The sequence below is a fragment of the Prionailurus bengalensis genome, chromosome B2 (genome assembly GCF_016509475.1).
Source record: "Prionailurus bengalensis isolate Pbe53 chromosome B2, Fcat_Pben_1.1_paternal_pri, whole genome shotgun sequence".
NCBI classification, from domain to species: domain Eukaryota; kingdom Metazoa; phylum Chordata; class Mammalia; order Carnivora; family Felidae; genus Prionailurus; species Prionailurus bengalensis.
The window spans coordinates 119,235,743-119,253,225 of record NC_057349.1 but is presented as its reverse complement, the minus strand read 5'-3'; the positions used below and the strand labels follow the sequence as shown (position 1 = coordinate 119,253,225).

At 37.9% G+C, this 17,483-nt stretch overlaps 2 long non-coding RNA genes across 3 annotated transcripts in view; one reads left to right on the top strand and one right to left on the bottom strand.

The window, feature by feature from the left end:
- The window catches only part of LOC122489991, a 282,636-nt gene that overhangs the window by 187,687 nt on the left and 77,466 nt on the right, over positions 1–17,483 (bottom strand). Inside the window, exon 1 of one of the 2 annotated variants that reach the window (XR_006299060.1) lies at positions 4,904–5,477. The exons of the other annotated variant lie outside the window; for it this stretch is intronic. This is a non-coding gene — a long non-coding RNA (uncharacterized LOC122489991). Of the gene's footprint in view, positions 1–4,903; positions 5,478–17,483 lie in introns of those variants that run through there. 2 annotated transcript variants of the gene reach the window in all.
- On the top strand, positions 6,789–8,795 carry LOC122489992. The gene is made up of 2 exons (XR_006299061.1): positions 6,789–7,210; positions 8,608–8,795. It is a non-coding gene; the product is annotated as an uncharacterized LOC122489992 (long non-coding RNA).

The window sequence follows — 17,483 nt, the reverse complement described above, 5'->3', positions numbered from 1 at the left end:
ATGAGTCCAATTCATAGGCGACTGATACATCTCACGGCTAAAAAACTCTTAAGAGTACCTATCCTGTTTACTAGGTATATGGAACTGGGAAAACCTCGATATGTTAGAGGCTGGGAAGACCAATATCTGGCCAAATGAAAAGGCAAGTTTATTAGGATGGTGATGATCCAATAAAAGGTAAAACCATATATTCTTTGTTCTCATACACATCTTTATAGAATATACTCCTTATAAGGACTTTTAAACTTAATAAGCAATTGTGAATGGATTTCTGTTATCCCTAGGCAACACAGAAAGCCACTCTACCCAGGTTTTCCCCCCTTTCTATGCAAATAGGCTTGCAAACATCTGAGCTAACAGAAAATGACCAAAAAAAAAAAAAAAAGTACCAGCCAAGTTGCTTGGATGCTAGGAGTAAACATACATAAACTGTTCTCCGTTCAGCATAAATGATCATAAATACACACAGTGCAATACAGAAAACTAAAAGTGTGCATTATAAAGATAGCAAGACTCTTGAAAAGTCCAAACAGCTGTAAAAGTACATTTAGCCACTGGGTCAAGTCTATTTTATACCATGAGATCTTTCTTATTTTTGTTCCACTACTAATAATTCAAGACTGCTTGCCTTACACCAATAATTTGCATTATCTTAGTATCAAACTATGTTACTATTATTTAACTATGTTGAAAGTAACATTATTCTAATTTTTTAACGTTTATTTTTAAAAGACAGAAAGACAGCACAAGCAGGAGAGAGTCAGAGAGACAGAGAGACAGAGACAGAGACAGAGACTGAGCCATCAGCACAGAGCCCGACACGGGGCTTGAATTTACAAGCTGTGAGATCCGAAGCGGATGCTCAACCGAGGCCCCCTAAAAGTAACATCATTCTAAATAAAACAATGACTAGTTTTTATTTTCCAAAGTTTGAAAATATTTTAGGTGTAAAGTTTTCAACTCAAGAATATTATAGGCTTTTACTTAAACTCAAAATAATTCCTGAACACTTTACTATCCTTTTGTTCTCGATTTTTAAGTCTTTACTTTTTTTTTAGTGTTTTTATTTATTTTTGAGACAGAGAGTGAGACAGCACACCTGGGAGAGGGGCAGAGACAGAGGAGGACAGAGGATCCAAAGCAGGATCTGAGCTGACAGCAGAGATCCTGATGTGGGGCTCAAACTCATGAAGGCGAGGTCATGACCTAAGCCGAAGTCAGACGCGGAACCGACAGAGCCATTCAGGCACCCCATCAATTTTTAAAAGTCTTTTCAATGTTTTTTAACTCTATGCAAAAGGATTTGTACAGAAGGAAAAAAATTGGTATTTAAAGCAAAAGTAGAAAGCTAATTTCCCTTGAAATCCTAATTCTTAAAAAATAAAGCTGAAAGTTTATCAAAAAATTAGTTTTGAGAACTGTCAAACCCAGATCAGTCTCAAAATAATTTGAATAGTGTGAATTCAAACTCCCTCTGCTTTTTTTTTTTTTTTTTAAATTTTTTTTTTTCAACGTTTATTTTATTTTTGGGACAGAGAGAGACAGAGCATGAACCGGGGAGGGGCAGAGAGAGAGGGAGACACAGAATCGGAAACAGGCTCCAGGCTCTGAGTCATCAGCCCAGAGCCTGACGCGGGGCTCGAACTCCCGGACCGCGAGATCGTGACCTGGCTGAAGTCGGACGCTTAACCGACTGCGCCACCCAGGCGCCCCAAACTCCCTCTGCTTTGATTCAGTACTAGATTAAGATTGTATCTAGAAATCAGGTGGTGTTTCTTATCCGTTGTTTTACAAATAAATGTTAATTTCATAATAGTAAGACTGGGTAAATAATGGGTAATTCTGTTCCTAGGAATTACTTCAGCAGGACCTGGAAGAGGACACATACTTTCATATGGACAAATTAGAGAGAGAGAAGAAGAGAGAGAGGCACATGGATGTAGCATACACTGAAAATTCTGTGTACGTATCTTCTATTTGCTGATTGGGCCAGCTCTCCAACCTCTCTCAGCAACACACAACCTTGCACAACCTCAGGAATCACCATTCACCCCTGCAGCAGATCCTTGGTAGATTTCATGGAATCTTGCCTTACACAAGCCTGGTTAACCCCCAGCAGAGATCCCAGCTGAATCCTCACACAGAGTTTTGGTGCCCACCCTCTGTGCAGCTTCCTCTTCTCTGAATACCACTGGCTTGCAAATTCCAGATGCTTCAGGCAGCCACAAATTCCAATCTCAGACCCCAAAACTCAGCATGACTGTAAATCTGCTTGGGCTCCCCACCCTGTGCCATGGCAAGAAGCAGTCCCAGGCAAAAAAAAAAAAAAAAAAAAAACCCAAACAAAACAACGGGGAAACAGTAGGGCTCACCTCGTGTCTCCTTTATCTCAATGATGTTGTTTATTTTTTACATCAAAATCATAAAATCAAAAGAACGTAGTATCTGAATGAGGACTGTGAATTTTTTAAACTTCTCTTTGTTTAGTGTCACATTAATAAATTGGAAAAGAATATTTAACTGATTTACAGAAAGGAATCAGAAAATATGAATCCAGTTACACCTCCAGATTTCAACAATTCACCCCACTGAGCTGTTGTTTTCTCTTGACCTTCTCTATGAGGCATCAGAGGCTTCGGAGGGGTATCCGTTCACCACAAGAGCTCCCTTAGAAGCTGCTCAACTATTGTGCTGTTTCTAGGTAAATAATTATTTAATTATTATTTAATGATTTTACTTAAAAAAAAGTGTGGCTAATATTTTAATGACGTGGGAAAATATCTAATAAAATACTTCTAAGCTAAATGTGTAAAATAACGCTTCACAAAGTAAAAAAAAAAAAAAGCCTAAAAATCAACATTTTAAATAGGAATATTAAAGGTGTTATTTTACTAATTTTTTCATCATTCTTTTCTAGATCTCCTGTGTCCCATATTAGTAATATGTATAAATAACACTTAAAAGAGCTTCTAATTAATATGCTGTTGAGTCCAATTTCCCCTCTAAGTTCAGGAAGAAATATTTAACATGACAGCAGCTGCCACCAATAGTCTCCTGCGTCTTTGCAATCTGACCACGCCACTTCTGTGACCCGAATGTTCCCCCTCTTCAGTGGCTTCAGTGCCGCTGCTCATTCCTTTCCACACTCCAAGACCTCTCCTTCAAGGTCAAGCTCAGGTTTGACATCTTAGTAAGCTCTTACTCCATCTCTGTCCCCTACTTTCCAAAACCAAGTCTGAAGTAATTTTCCCATCTCAAAACTTCCATGGTCCTTTGTTCTCACATCTCACCCAGTTTGTTGTGCCTTTTTTTGGGGGGGGGGGCTTGTTTTCTTTTTCTTTTTCATCTTTTTTTTTCTTTTCTAGAGCAGTTTTAGATTCACAAGAAAATTTATCAGAAAATACCGGAGTTTCTCTGATAAACTTACTTGGAGTGAATGCCTATAAATGATAAACGGTGTTTTCTCCATTCACAATAACAGTCCATGCTATTTCCCGAGATATCACCCAAATGAGTGACTCATTGTATGTGGGCTTCAAATGACAATTGGAAGAATATGCAATTTTGCGTTTGTATGACAATTTAACATCTGCACTATTTCTACCTGTATTTTGTGTACTTGATTTCTTCCAAACAAAAACGCCCAAGTCTCATTGCTGCTCTTTCTCTGGACTCCCAAAGAGAGGGGGCATGCAGTATAAAAGGGAGACCCGTTTAGGTTCCACCTTCGTATGATGGGGACTGAAGACCAGGCCCAGGTGGAAGGGCTACCCATTTTCCTAATACTTGAAGAAATTAACAAAATGAAAATATAAGTGCAAAAAATGCTAAGCGCCAAGTCAATGGGACCTGAAGGCTGTAAAATGAGTTTGTAAGAGATGACTCACGGAAGACTGTTTTGGAAGACTTCCAGAACGATTCAGGAGGACAGTCAGGAAAAATTACCCATTGGAGCAGCTTTTTAGCACCAATAAATTCTGTCTGTTTCAGTAATGGATGCCTTCAAGAACTATTATGAACTGTGACATTAAAATAAATGCACATATACACTATTTTTATTACTCTTCCCACAAACCTCTGTTCTCTTTAAGTCCTCAGTCTTGCTCTCGATAGTTTTACACAACACAATCCTTTTCATGAGCACATCACACAAAATTTATGCAGGAATGCTCTATTTCCAGGCACGTCTATATCTCCGCCGCCCCTAACTGCCCCACTAAAGCCAACACTGGGCTGTCTACATGAGGTTTAGCTCCGCTCTGAGGGGCAGCTGCGAAAATGTAAACACTGCTTTCAGATCACATCCTGAATCACCACCTTCCTTTCTGGCTTGAAAAAATACCCCTTTCCCAGCTGTGTACCGTTCCTCACTCTTAAACCTGGTTTTGGTTAGTAGGAGAAGAAATACAACCTTCATGATAATTAATATGGGCACTGTGCTCTTGACTCTTTCAAAGTAGATCTATAAACATTATACCATCTGACTTTCTCAATAATAATATGAAGGGAGATATTACTTCTATTTATAAGCGAGCCTCAAGACACAGAGCTAGGGTTGAGTTTAAGAATGAGGTCTTTCAATTCCAAATTCAATGCTTTTTCCATCATATTCTTTTGTTCTACCTTATTCAAGTGTTTGTCATTCTCTACATGCTTCTCTGTAATAACATAGATTACAATACCTGGGTGGGAGGAGGAAAGCACATAACATGTGCTTTGGAAAGCACATAACATAGTTTTAACTAATATTTTTTAGGCAAGGGAGTATCTGACAAAATTAGTGATATTTCATTTCTTTGTTAGTTATTTTCTTTCATACATGAGAACCCTGAGCCCCAAACAGGTATCTTACCTAACTCACATAGTACATTGGCAAGAGACAGGATTTAAACTTCAGTCTTACCTGACTCCAAATCCCAAGATCTCCAAATGAACCATCGAACCTTCCCCCAGGGTGGTCTCTGGCAAATCCTACTAGAAGCGAAATTTATTTTGTACCAAAAAACTCAATCTAAGCCTATTCTGATTAAAAGGTCATGATCTGTCCCTGCCCAACAGTAAATCTGAGGCAAAATACATGTTCAGTTAGCACTAACAACGTTTCCTTCTGGAGATTCACTATAATAACAACCGTTCCTTTGGGAAGAGTCCAGTTTTTTAGCCTCCCTGGCCCAGTGTGGGATGACTCAGGTCAGACTACAGCAGCCCCAAACAACCCCTCCTAAACAAGACCTTAAAAACGTTAATGACTCAGGTACTATTGTTCTCAGATGACCTTGGGCTGGGGCCCGGATAATTCACAAGCATAAAAAATCAAGCAAGCAAGATGGAGAAAACGGAGAGGTTTTACTGCTTTCAGGCTCAAGAAAATGTTTTAATGTATCAACTGACTACAGCCTAACCTGATAAATGGTAGGCCTCTCTCACATTAAATCTTATTTTTTCCTTTTCTGATTGAAGGAAAATGCAAGATAAGACGGAAGAGTAGTTACCCTCTGAAGCCCTCCAGGAAATGTTTATTTTGTCTTATGTATAAAACCTAACTAGTATCCAAAAGAACTTGATGTCCCTGTTAAGAATGAAAAGGACCCTGGTAAACAGCTGGAGGGGGCTGATAACGCGTCCCACCACATGCATTCTTTACTGGCCCCTTGAATTGCTCATTTCAAAACGGAGGAAAACATTTCCTGCCTTAGTGCATAACAGAGAAAGGCAAATGGTCTGGAATGACCTCAGAAGATTTAGCAGTTTTCTAAAAAACTTAAAGGGAGTTTGTTCAAAGCTTCAATTAACTGGACATCCGCCAAACCACTTGGAAAATTTCTGCATTCAGAAAGAAGAATCCTCACCGTGAGAGAGATTCTCCATAACAAATCATCACAACCACTGCAAACATTTCTATCATTGGTTGTGTAAGTGATTATTTCAGAATGTGTGCTTCTCCAGTTCCCCTCACTTGCTCCCAACTGTAATTTTTTAAAAATAGGATCTGTGATTTACTAATTTGTGTAATCCTTGTAGAATTTAAGCTATCCATTCATTCATTCAACAATTATGCTTAATACCACATCAAGCATTGGGGCTACAATGACATTTGATCCATAGATATTTCCTGAGCATTTACTATGTTTCTGGCACTGAGCTAGAAAATGGGGTGTGATGTTGAACTAGACAGTCAACCATCCTGTCTTCATGGAGCTCTCAGTCTGGTTCAGTGGGTTTTAATCCTTGTTGTAACCCAGAATCACCAGGGAGCTTTTAAAACAGACCACAGATGAGGCCCCACATATTAAATCAAACCACTCAAATCAAAGACACTGGCTTGGTGATTGATGCAGACAATAAAACAGGATTATAATATGACAAATGAAATGACTGACAAAAGTAAAGAACATAGAAAGTACACACAACCCAGATTCATGTATGAGTAAAGTGTTTTAAATGATGATTTATCAGTTAGCCTAGGAAATAAAGGAAGTAGGAGCACTCTGGATAAAAGGAGTATGACATTCAAGGCAAAGAAACACATTTCTGATATAGTCCAGTGATACTGGTTTTTTGTTTGTTTGTTTGTTTGTTTGTTTTTTTGTTTTTTTGTTTTTTTTTTTTTATGAGTAGAGCATGTGAAGTCCAAGGTTCAAAGAAAAAAAGACAACCACAGGAACTGGATAAGTGGGTAGAAGCGAGAGCAAGAAAACGCCAGAATCTCAGGCTGAGGATTTGGAAGTTATTTCTTAAAACAATTAGAGCTTTGGAGGAAATTTAAGCAAGAAGCAAATGTGATCATTCATTGCTCATTCTTTTATTTTCTTTACTCCCAGGCCATGGATACTTAAATTTGGCACATCCTGAAGCAACAACATGGTCACCCCAGACTGTGTCATCTCAATAACTGGAAGAAATCAACAATTGCCCTGTTAAAGCATCTGTCATTATTCCACTTTAATACATGTCCAGCTTCCTCTATTTCCCTTCCAGCTCACCCAGTCATTTGCTTTGCTCTCCAGTTGCCCAAGCCCAAGCCCTGAGGGATGCTGAGGACACTTAACACCCTTGTTCCCAAGAAGAGGAGAAGGCTGGTGTGAGGAAGGAATGGTTTAAGCTTCATGTACCAGCATCCAGTGGGAATGGGACCTAAGTACTCTGAACATTCTGTCAGCTTGCTTACCTGATAAGGCAAGAATGAGAATCATTTTCCTAGGAAACAATGGTAATTTAAACTTTTTTTTTTCAGACTGCCCTATAATTATTTGCCTGTATGGATTTCATGGAGCCCAAAACATGTTTTTTGCTATTTATAACTCCTTATTTTTTTCCCACTATTCATAAAATGGTGAAAAACAGTTCTTACAAATAAGGGAAAATCCAAGTACAGTACCTGCTTGTTTGACTCAATATTTTGATTTGATTTAAAAATCAATAATTTATTTTAACTAAGTGACAGACATTTTATTCCTATGTACAAAGCACTCAGAAATTCCACCCTACCTCCCACATCCCGTTTGGTCACAAGAGATAATGGCTGCATTGACAAGAACTATTTCCAGTTCCTGTCAAGGGTCATTTCAGAAAGAAAGCTGAAGCAAAGCCTCACACTATTATTTTTATTTTGAAACATTTAAAAATAAATATCAAGTTATTGGCCTCAAGGGTCTTCTTGTTTCTGAAATGAAAACCTTTGGAAGAAATAGTTTTACGCTGCTGAAGCACGAGGTTGGCCAGATTAAAAGGGACCAAAGACAAGAGCCCACACCTAAATCCCAGCCTTCCACGGCTACAAGTCAGACACTGGTTTTTCTCCCATTGGACTCTGCTTAGTGGCCTTCAGGGATCAATCATCCTGAGAGCATCGAGAGACCAATACTCGAGACAAATTTGGATATTGGTTTCCTTTTGAGAAGAGTCAGCAGAACATTACATCTTACAATATATGTATGAATAGCAACTATTGTTTGGTTTCTTATTCTGTTCTAGGCACCATGCCAAGTGTTTTATATACAGTTGACCTTTGAACAACGTGGGGATTAGGACTGCTGACCTCACCTACAGTTGGAAATCCATGTATAACTTTTGACTCCCTCCAGAATTAACTACTAATAGCCTACTATTGATGGGAAGCCTTGATAATATAAACAATTAACACATGTTTTGTACAGGTATTACATACCATATTGTTACAATTTAAGAATGTAAGCGAGGGAAAATGTTTATTAAGAAAGCCATAAGAGAATATATATTTATAATATTGTACTATATTTATAAAAAAATTCCATGTATAAGCAGACCCATGCAGTCCAAACCCATGTTGTTCAAGAGTCAACTGTACATCCACTTATTTAACTTATACAATAAGCTTGTCCCAAGAACCTTACATGCCTTGTACTGACAGGAAAACACAGACACAGCTAGTAAGTGGGACAGAGGGATAGAATTTTTTTGTGTGTGACAGAGAATCGAGAGCTCAAGAAACCACTACACATGTCTATTTCTCTGTTAAACAGATTTTCCATGCAAATCATTGTTGCTCAGTGTTTATCTAGTGAATATGTAAAAAAGGTTCCAAGAAATAAACTTCTGACTCACTACATAAACATCTGTGTTCTTCAGGTATCTGTCATGAAACTGCAAAGACTAACAGTATTTACAACTCCAACGGGGCTCCAGCAATTAACCATGAACCAGCTGCCTGTCACCTGGCCTTGAAGAACAATTCAGTCTCATGTTCTTGTAGCTCTTTCCACCACTTTCTTCAAGAAGAGAAAATGGAGGGTTATCAATAAACCTTTTGCTTTAGATATATTAGCCTTGAGTTTGATTAATTGTCTTGTGAAATATTTACTCTTCTCTTTCCTGGTGATTTCATTCCCATAGCTACTTTTGATACAGCTAGCTAATTACCACTTTTTTGTCTTCTGAATTCTTTTTTCTGCTATTCTAATCCAGTGATTTGAAAAAAAAAACCAACTATTCTTTTGTGTTTCTCATTCTGTTGTCCATTCTCTGAACTTTCTAGGTCAAATCAATGCAGCAATCATTCTTATAGCCTCAATCATAAGGCTATCTTGAACCTTATTCATGATATTCAAGTCTGTATACGAGAAGGCAATGTGAGATATGTGAGGAACAGTATGGGTCTTCTGTAAGACTGGCTTACACTTAGTGCTAATGTTTATAAATTACTTAACCTCTACAGCCTTGAGATTCTCATTTATTTTATTTTCCTTCCTTTTTTTTTTTTTTTTTGACAGAGAGAGAGTGAGAGCATGAGTATGGGAGGGATAGAAGGACACAGAGAGAAAATCTTAAGCAGGTTCCATGCTCAGCGTGGAGCCCAAGGGTGGGCTGGATCTCAAGGTCATGAACTGAAATCGAGAGATGTTTAACCGATTAAGCCTCCCAAGCACCCCAAGACTTTCATTTTTTTAAACTGGATATTAATACCTACTATTCAGAGTAGTTAAAAGGACTAAACATAAGATATACGTAAGCCAAATATTTTGCATTTTCAAAATAAAGGGTAGATACTTCATAAAGGACAACAATTATAGTCTTATCCTTAAAAGCTGTTTTAAAACATTTTTAGAATATATTTAATTTTTTTTAAATGTTTATTTTTGAGAGAGAGAGAGACAGAGACAGAGTACAAGTGGGGGAGGGGCATAGAGAGAGGAAAACACAGAATCCGAAGCAGGCTCCAAGCACTGAGCTGTCAGCACAGGGCCCAATGCAGGCCTCGAACCCACGAACTGTGAGATCATGACCTGAGCCAAAGTTGGAGGCTTAACCAACTGAGCCACCCAGGTGCCCCATTAAGAAATATATTTTAAAAGTTAAACAATATCAGATACATATGAATGTTAATAAGATCTCTTTAAAGGACTTAAGTAATATCTTTATCTCTGCTACATTCAGTCCAGTTCTCATTAAACACAAGAAAGAACCAGGTGTAGAGCTTTTAAAACATAATTAGGAGACTCCTTTTATGTTAATATGTTGGTGACTATGAATTTCATAAAGGTATTTTTATAACTTCATTTGTTTTCTTCCATCATTTCTGACAGTGTGTGTAAAATCTTCCTACGTCATAATCAAGAAAGTGTCTGTAAATGTCGACGAACATTACACTAGACTAAACTATTAACTCCTATTAGGTGAAGAGGCATCATAGAAGAGTGACCACGACATAGGATTTGTAATCAATTGAGTTTGAATCCTAGCTCTGACATAGAAAGTGGTTTGATCTCCCTGAACTGTTTCCTTATTCATACACTGAAAATGTAATACCTATCGGTGCCAACATTAATATAGCAATGGTAATGGCAGTGCCCAAACTATAGGTGCTCGATAAATGTCTTTTCTCCTTCTGTCTCCCTTTCATCTTTATTTACCTAGCATTTGAACTTATTAGATTGATTAAATTGAATTAATTTTTTTATGTTTATTTATTTTTGAGAGAGAGAGACAGAGCACGAGCAGTGGAGGGGTGCAGAGAGAGAGGAGGACCCAGAATCCAAAGCAGGCTCTAGGCTCTGAGCTCTCAGTACAGACCCCGATGCGGGACTCGAACCCACGAACCAGGAGACCTTGACCTGAGCTGAAGTTGGACACTTAACAGATTGAGCCACCCAGGTGCCCCAAATTAATGCTGTTTTAATACGTAAAGTAAAAACCCTTCAAAGCCCTGCTAAGCGCATTGACCTTTTCCTGGAAGCAGGAAAACCCATGTTTCCTCACCTCATTTTCCAATAGGCATGAGTGCATATTTGCACATGGGTACATACATCACACATATGTGCTGACATGCAAGTTGTTCTGTCCAGTCCCACTTAGTAAACAAACACAGTCACGCAGTATCACTACAACACAGTTTTGTTTAGAGCTCCCCAGTACCCCAAGTCGCTGCCTAAGTGAACTATTTTGCGCTTAATTGTTGGCGAGCAGCAAAGCCGTTTTCGAATAGGAATGTGTTTAGCCACATAGAAGAAAGAAGCCTTTATCTAATTCACAGTTCAAAAGACATTGTGACATCCTCCTGAGGCCAACCTCTGGTTCCATGACTCCCAATAGAAACATAATAATAATGATATTAAGAAACCGATCAATCTCACTATGTAGCCCAATGTATAAAACACTCAGAATTTCATAGGCCACTCCAAATCCATCCTGCCTTCTATGGGAAAAAGTAGAAAACAACGCAAATTCTTTTATATCCCTCTCAGAAGATTTCTTATTTATTTTTGGGACAGAGAGAGACAGAGCATGAACGGGGGAGGGTCAGAGAGAGGGAGACACAGAACCGGAAACAGGCTCCAGGCTCCGAGCCATCAGCCCAGAGCCCGACGCGGGGCTCGAACTCACGGACCACAAGATCGTGACCTGGCTGAAGTCGGACGCCCAACCGACTGCGCCACCCAGGCGCCCCTCTCTCAGAAGATTTCTTGGTGACGAAGTTCAAAACACTCTTAAGAAGGAAAAGCAAAAAACCAAGAAATTTCAATGATGCAACTTATTTATTTATCCTTAAATACATTTCCTTGATTTACTTGTTATACTGGGAATCATTGGCAGGTGTCTTAAATTTCCAAGAGTTTTGAATGTGTGAATTTTGTTTAGGTGCCAAATAATTGCTTGGTTTATTCCTTTCCAGGTTCGGGATCTTTACTAATAAATTTTGCAGGTAACGAAAAACCCCATACCACTGACACACACGTCTAGTGGCACTTTCACGGCATGAGGCTACAGTAGGCAAATGGGTACCATTTTACAAGACTCTGCCACGAAACTGATGATGTGGACCCAGTGCTCCTTCATATTATGCTAGTAAATATGCGAAATGGAAATCTTGGGATCATAGATCAAACATTACAAGGTAAAAACATTACATGGTAAAAACTTCATGTAGCTCAATTAGAAATTATTCTGCTTGGTTCATATTTTCCATTTGAAACTTTTTTTTTTTTTAGCCCCAGTTTCTCTGAGGCTGTACTCAGGAGGCTAAAATGTCATGCCTAACAGAAAACTCCTTGACTTATTTTTCTTTTCTGTTTCACAGTTGAAGCAGAGAATTAACATTGGGAGGCATATCCAGGTTTTCCCCTAATGATAAACAAAATGTGGATTCTTCCAAAAGTTGATGTGTAATCTATACCACAGAGTGCAAACCAAAAGTAAGTCACTGCATGTTGAATCCAACATTAACATTTAATGTTTGGTCTTGTTAAAAAAGAGCTAAAAGTATTATTAAACAGCTTGAGAGGTTGAATATGTGACAAAGGGAGATTATGATTGCAGATGGAATCAAGGTTAATCAGGTCATTTGAAAATAAGATTATCCTGGATTATTTGGGTCAGCCCAAAAAATAACAAGCATCCTTAAAGTGTAAGAGAGAGTCAAAAGAGGTGAAAGTGAAATGAGATGAGAAGACTCATCTTCTTCCAGAAAAGAACACATTTCTGTTGATACCTTGATTTTAATACAGTGAGACCCATGCTGGATTTCTAACCTACAGGACTGTAGACAATAAACTGGTGTTGTTTTAAGCCACTAAATTTGTGGTAATTTGCTGTAGGAACCATAGAAAACGAATACAGGTGGTCTCGTCTGGAGAATCTGTCTCTGTTCCACGTGGTTTCTCACCCTCCAGTAGGCTCTCTCAGGGTCCACTCAGATAAAAAGTGGGCCAGATACCAAAGCAGTGGGTGGACAGAGTGCAAAGTCTGTTGATACATCTAAGCCTCAAACTGGCACACCATCATTCTGCCATATTCTGTTGGCCAAACCAACTCACAAGACCAACCCTTGTGGTTGAAGATTTACAGAGTAGGAAAATAGACCCACCCCCTCCTGAGAGCACCTGCCAACTAGCTCAAGTCAAAGGAAGGAGGAGCTGAGTCCAGGGTTGCAAGCAATCTACCACAAAGACTAAAAGCTTCACATCTCACTGTTATAATCTTTTTAGATTTGAAAACCGAACAACGGTATTACCTTGAAGATAAAAACAGCATGTTGTGTGCTTTAAAAGTTAGTTTTGAATTCTAGTACTATTTACCTTTCTCAAAACGTTAAAACCTATTTTTTTTTCATTTAAATTAGGTGAACATTATTCAGGGTGTCCATGTTATCTGGACGTCGAAGAGGTGTTGTTGGATAGCTATGTAATGAGAGTCACATACATAATTTCACATTTTTAATAGAAGTCACATGTTTTTAAAGTTTATTTACTTATTTTGAGAGAGAAAGAGACAGGGCGAGGGGGAGAGGGGCAGAGAGAGGGAGAGAGAGAATCCCAAGCAGGCTCTGCTCTGCCAGCACAGAGCCCAACAGGGGGCTCGAACTCAAGAAACTGGGAGATCATGACCTGAGCCAAAACCAAGAGTCGGATGCTTAACCAACTGAGCCACCCAAGCGCCCTGACAGGAGCCACAGTTTTAAAAAAGTAAAAAGAAACAGGTAAAATATATTTTAATAATATATCTTATTTAAGCCAATATATCTAAATATTATCATTCACCATGTAATCAATATAAAGATATTGAGATATTTTGCATCCTTTTTTTATCTGAAGTCTTCAAAATCTAGTATGCATTTTAAACTTCTAGCACATCGCAATCTGTATTAGCCTCATTTCAAGGGCTCAGTAGTCCCATACATCTAGTGGCTGCCATACTAGACAGAGTAAATCTAAAAACTTCAAGGGAAGTCCCAGGCAAAATTAGAAGATGCCAGAAGTTTGTCTTTAATGCTCTTCTTCTCTCTTTTCTCCACTTTCTCTCCTGCTTCCTGTTTCAGGGTCCCAGTGTTTTATTGCCCAGACTCTTGCATAGGGCATGGAAATACATTGTGATTCAAACATCCTGGGATTTGAAACCTGAAGGGCCACTTGCTAGACCTGTAACAGAACTTAATCTGAGCTTTGGATTCCTCATCAATACCCATCTCATTACTCTTCATGGAGTTTTTATGAAGTTCAAGTGTAATGATCTATGTAAATACATTTAGCACAATGCTTGGCATAGTAAAGGCATTGTAAAGAAGCTATTATTAATTTTTCTTTTAAATAAGGTTTCCAGGAGAAGGTAATGCCTAATTAAAAAAAATGATTGCTTTTAGAATTTCAGGCACCCTCATAGGCTGGAGAGGGTATCCCTTCAGAAGAGGAGAATAAATTAGGAGTATGAACTGATGGTTGGGGGTGGGGGGGAAGTATGTTTGAGAGCAAGGTATCCTGTGAGATTCCTAACACTTCTGGACTCTTCTCCCTTTCTGATATTATAAATAGAAATTAGAAAATCATATATTTAACATTTGAAAATCATATTTCAGATGCTCATTCAGTATAAGATAACTTCCAGTTACTTTCATTGTAAAGATTTATTTTTATCAGAGTACAGAATAAACTATTGGTTAACTTTTTTAAGCCAAGAAGCATACTGATTTTCCAAAATTGAATAAACTACAATATAACTGAATCTGGCAGTGGAAATCAGCACAAAATGACAAATCCATGTATAATCTAGAACTATTTAAACCTCAGTTTTTCCTACAAAGTAGATACATCTAAATACTACTATGTGGTACCAGCATAGTTCATATGTCTTAGTGAATCACTATCCTTCCAAACAAAAATATACAATTATTAGCTTCCCAGAAAGTGAATAAAATGTTGGCAAATTCAATAAAATATTCTTTGTGAGTCAGAGTGCTCTTTGATATTTCCAAGACATGCAGTCTCAATTGCAAATATATTGTCTTTGGCCTTCAGCCCATGTGATCGGACACCAAGTAGTTATCTGAGAAATGTGATCCTGGGGCAAAAAGTAGGTGAGATGTGTTCATGGGCTAAGAAGCATCTGGTCAGACCCTGGAATGTCTTTCTAAGTTACTTGGTGTATTAGTTTCCTATGATTGCCGTAACAAAGTACCACAACTTAGTGTCTTAAAATAACAGAAATGTATCATCTCAGACTTCTGGAGATTGGAGGTCCGAAATTAGGGTTTCAGCAAGGCTATGTTCCCTCTAAAACCTGTAGGGGAATCTTTCCTTGTCTATTCCTAACTTCTGATGGATTGCTGGCAATCTTTGGCATTCTTTGATTATATCTGCATAACTCCAACGTCACACAGTGTTCTCCTTATAAGCCTGTGTTGTCACAGGGCTGTCTTCTTATAAGGACACTGGTCATATTGGATTAGGAGTCCACTGTACTTGATTATGACCTCCTCTGAACTAATTACATCTATAGTGACCTTATTCCCAAATCAGGTCACGTTCTGAAGTACTAGACGTTAAGACTTCAACGTATCTTTTGCGGCGGGGGGGGGGGGGGGGGGTGGGGGGAGGGGGGAGGGGGGCCCACAATCCAATCCATAATACTTAATTCCATTGGGATTTGAATACAATGGTTGAGTGGTAATGGAGCATAGTTGTTAAAGGCATGGACTCTTGAACACTTACCGGTCTGAATGAACTCAGGTAAATTCATATCCTAGCTTTGCTGCCTCGTGTGTGATCTTACACAAGTAACTTAACTCCCAGTGCCTCAGTTTGCTGTTGCTGTTGTTACTTGTTTGCTTATTTTTCCTTTGCTTCTATCTACATGAAGGTAGTAACAGTAATGCCTAACTCACAAGGTTATCTGAGGACTGGACTGCCATATAAAATGCCTACATGGTGCCCACCAGGTAGGAATACTGCAAAAAGGGGTTACTTATTTATTATGTTGTTGTTGCTGTTGTTTTTCACAGCTTATCTCTTCACAGTTATTTCCTACCCAAATTTGAAATTCTATTCTTCACAGAGGCAGCTATGCAACCAGTCTGTTTTGTTTTGTTATTGCTTTTTAGGGTATAATTCTTTTTCTTTCGGAATTAAATGAGTCTCCTGTCACTTATGCTTAGGGTATGTAAACAGACAAACTTTCTGGACAGGAAATTGGCCACACATGTCAAACGCTTTAAAAAATATCTTCACGATATTTGATCTAGGCATTTTATGTCTATGAGTTTATTCTAAATAAAGATGAATGAAAAAATTCTACTACCAGAGCTTCTTAAAAATCATATTCATATTTATTATAACAGAAAGTTACACAAAAGCTCCTTTTGTAATAGCTGATTTTATTTTTAAAAGTCATGATGTATTCGTATAATCAAATACTATCCAATCATTAAAAAGTGAATTTAAGATCATTTGTGACAAATGAACATATTTGTGACAAAAAACATATTTGCTATATATTATTGAGTTAAATAAGGACAAAATACCCCCTATACCAGAACTCTTCAAGACACTTTCCGTGGTGATATATTCTATATCCACGCAGTCCAAGATGATAGTCACTAGCCACATATAATGACCACACATTAGAAATGTGGATGATGACACTAAGGCACTTAATTTTTCATTTTATTTCATTTTAATTAATTTAAATTTAAGTAGCCACATATGGCTCATGGCTACCATAATGAACAACAAAGGTCTATGGTATCTTTTGTTTATTGATTCCTCTGTCCCTACTTTCCTCACCTTCCTTTAAAGTTTCTCTCATGTCTCTGTCCCTCTCTCCAGACTTGACTTCAAAGGTAATCTTCACTCTTCTCCCTCAATTTTTAACCCAGTATCTCCTGCTTTCAGGAAATAACCCAGTAATGAGTCTTTTTCAAGGCATAATGAGACTTTCTGGGCTATTAGTTCCATAAGTATTTGAACCTAACCAAAATCTAACCTACTGCCAAAGTAATCTCATGAGAATTTCACACACTAAGCTGAATATGAGGGCAGCAAACAAAATTACTTTTCACTATATAATAAGAGAACTTCCATATTCATAATTTTTTTCTATATTCACTTTTTAAAACATTAAATGTTGGTCTGAGGATAAGCCATTAGACTTATTTAGTGAGGACACTAAGTGCTAAAACATGGGGCAATTGCAACTTTGTTGAATTTGTTTATTACCCCTTGTAGTTTTCTTGTGGATTCTTTGGGATTTTCTATATATAACATCATGTCATCTGTGAACAGAAATACTTTTACTTCTTCCTTCCCAATTTGGATCTTTTAATTTTTTTTCTTGTCTAATTGCTCTAGCTAGTACTTCCAGAACTATATTGAATAGCAATGGTAAAAGTGGAGATCCTTGTTCTGTTCCTAACCTTATGAGGGAAGCTTTCAGTCTTTCACCATTGAGCATGACGTTAGCTGTGGGTTGTTTTTTGTTTATTAGTTCGTTTTTTTATAAATGTCCTTTCATCATATAGCAGAAGTTCCCTAAAAGGGAACTGATTTCTGACAGTTCTTATAATTAAAAAGTGTTAGACTTTGTCAAGCTGAATTATTTCCAAGTCACTAACATTCTTTAAACATCATTGAGCTCTGCACAGTCAACAATTTAATAAATGTTTGCTAAGTTAAACCAATTTGAAAACAGCAAACACCAAAATCCTGGAATCACATGTCAAGACACATTCCTTGAACAAATTA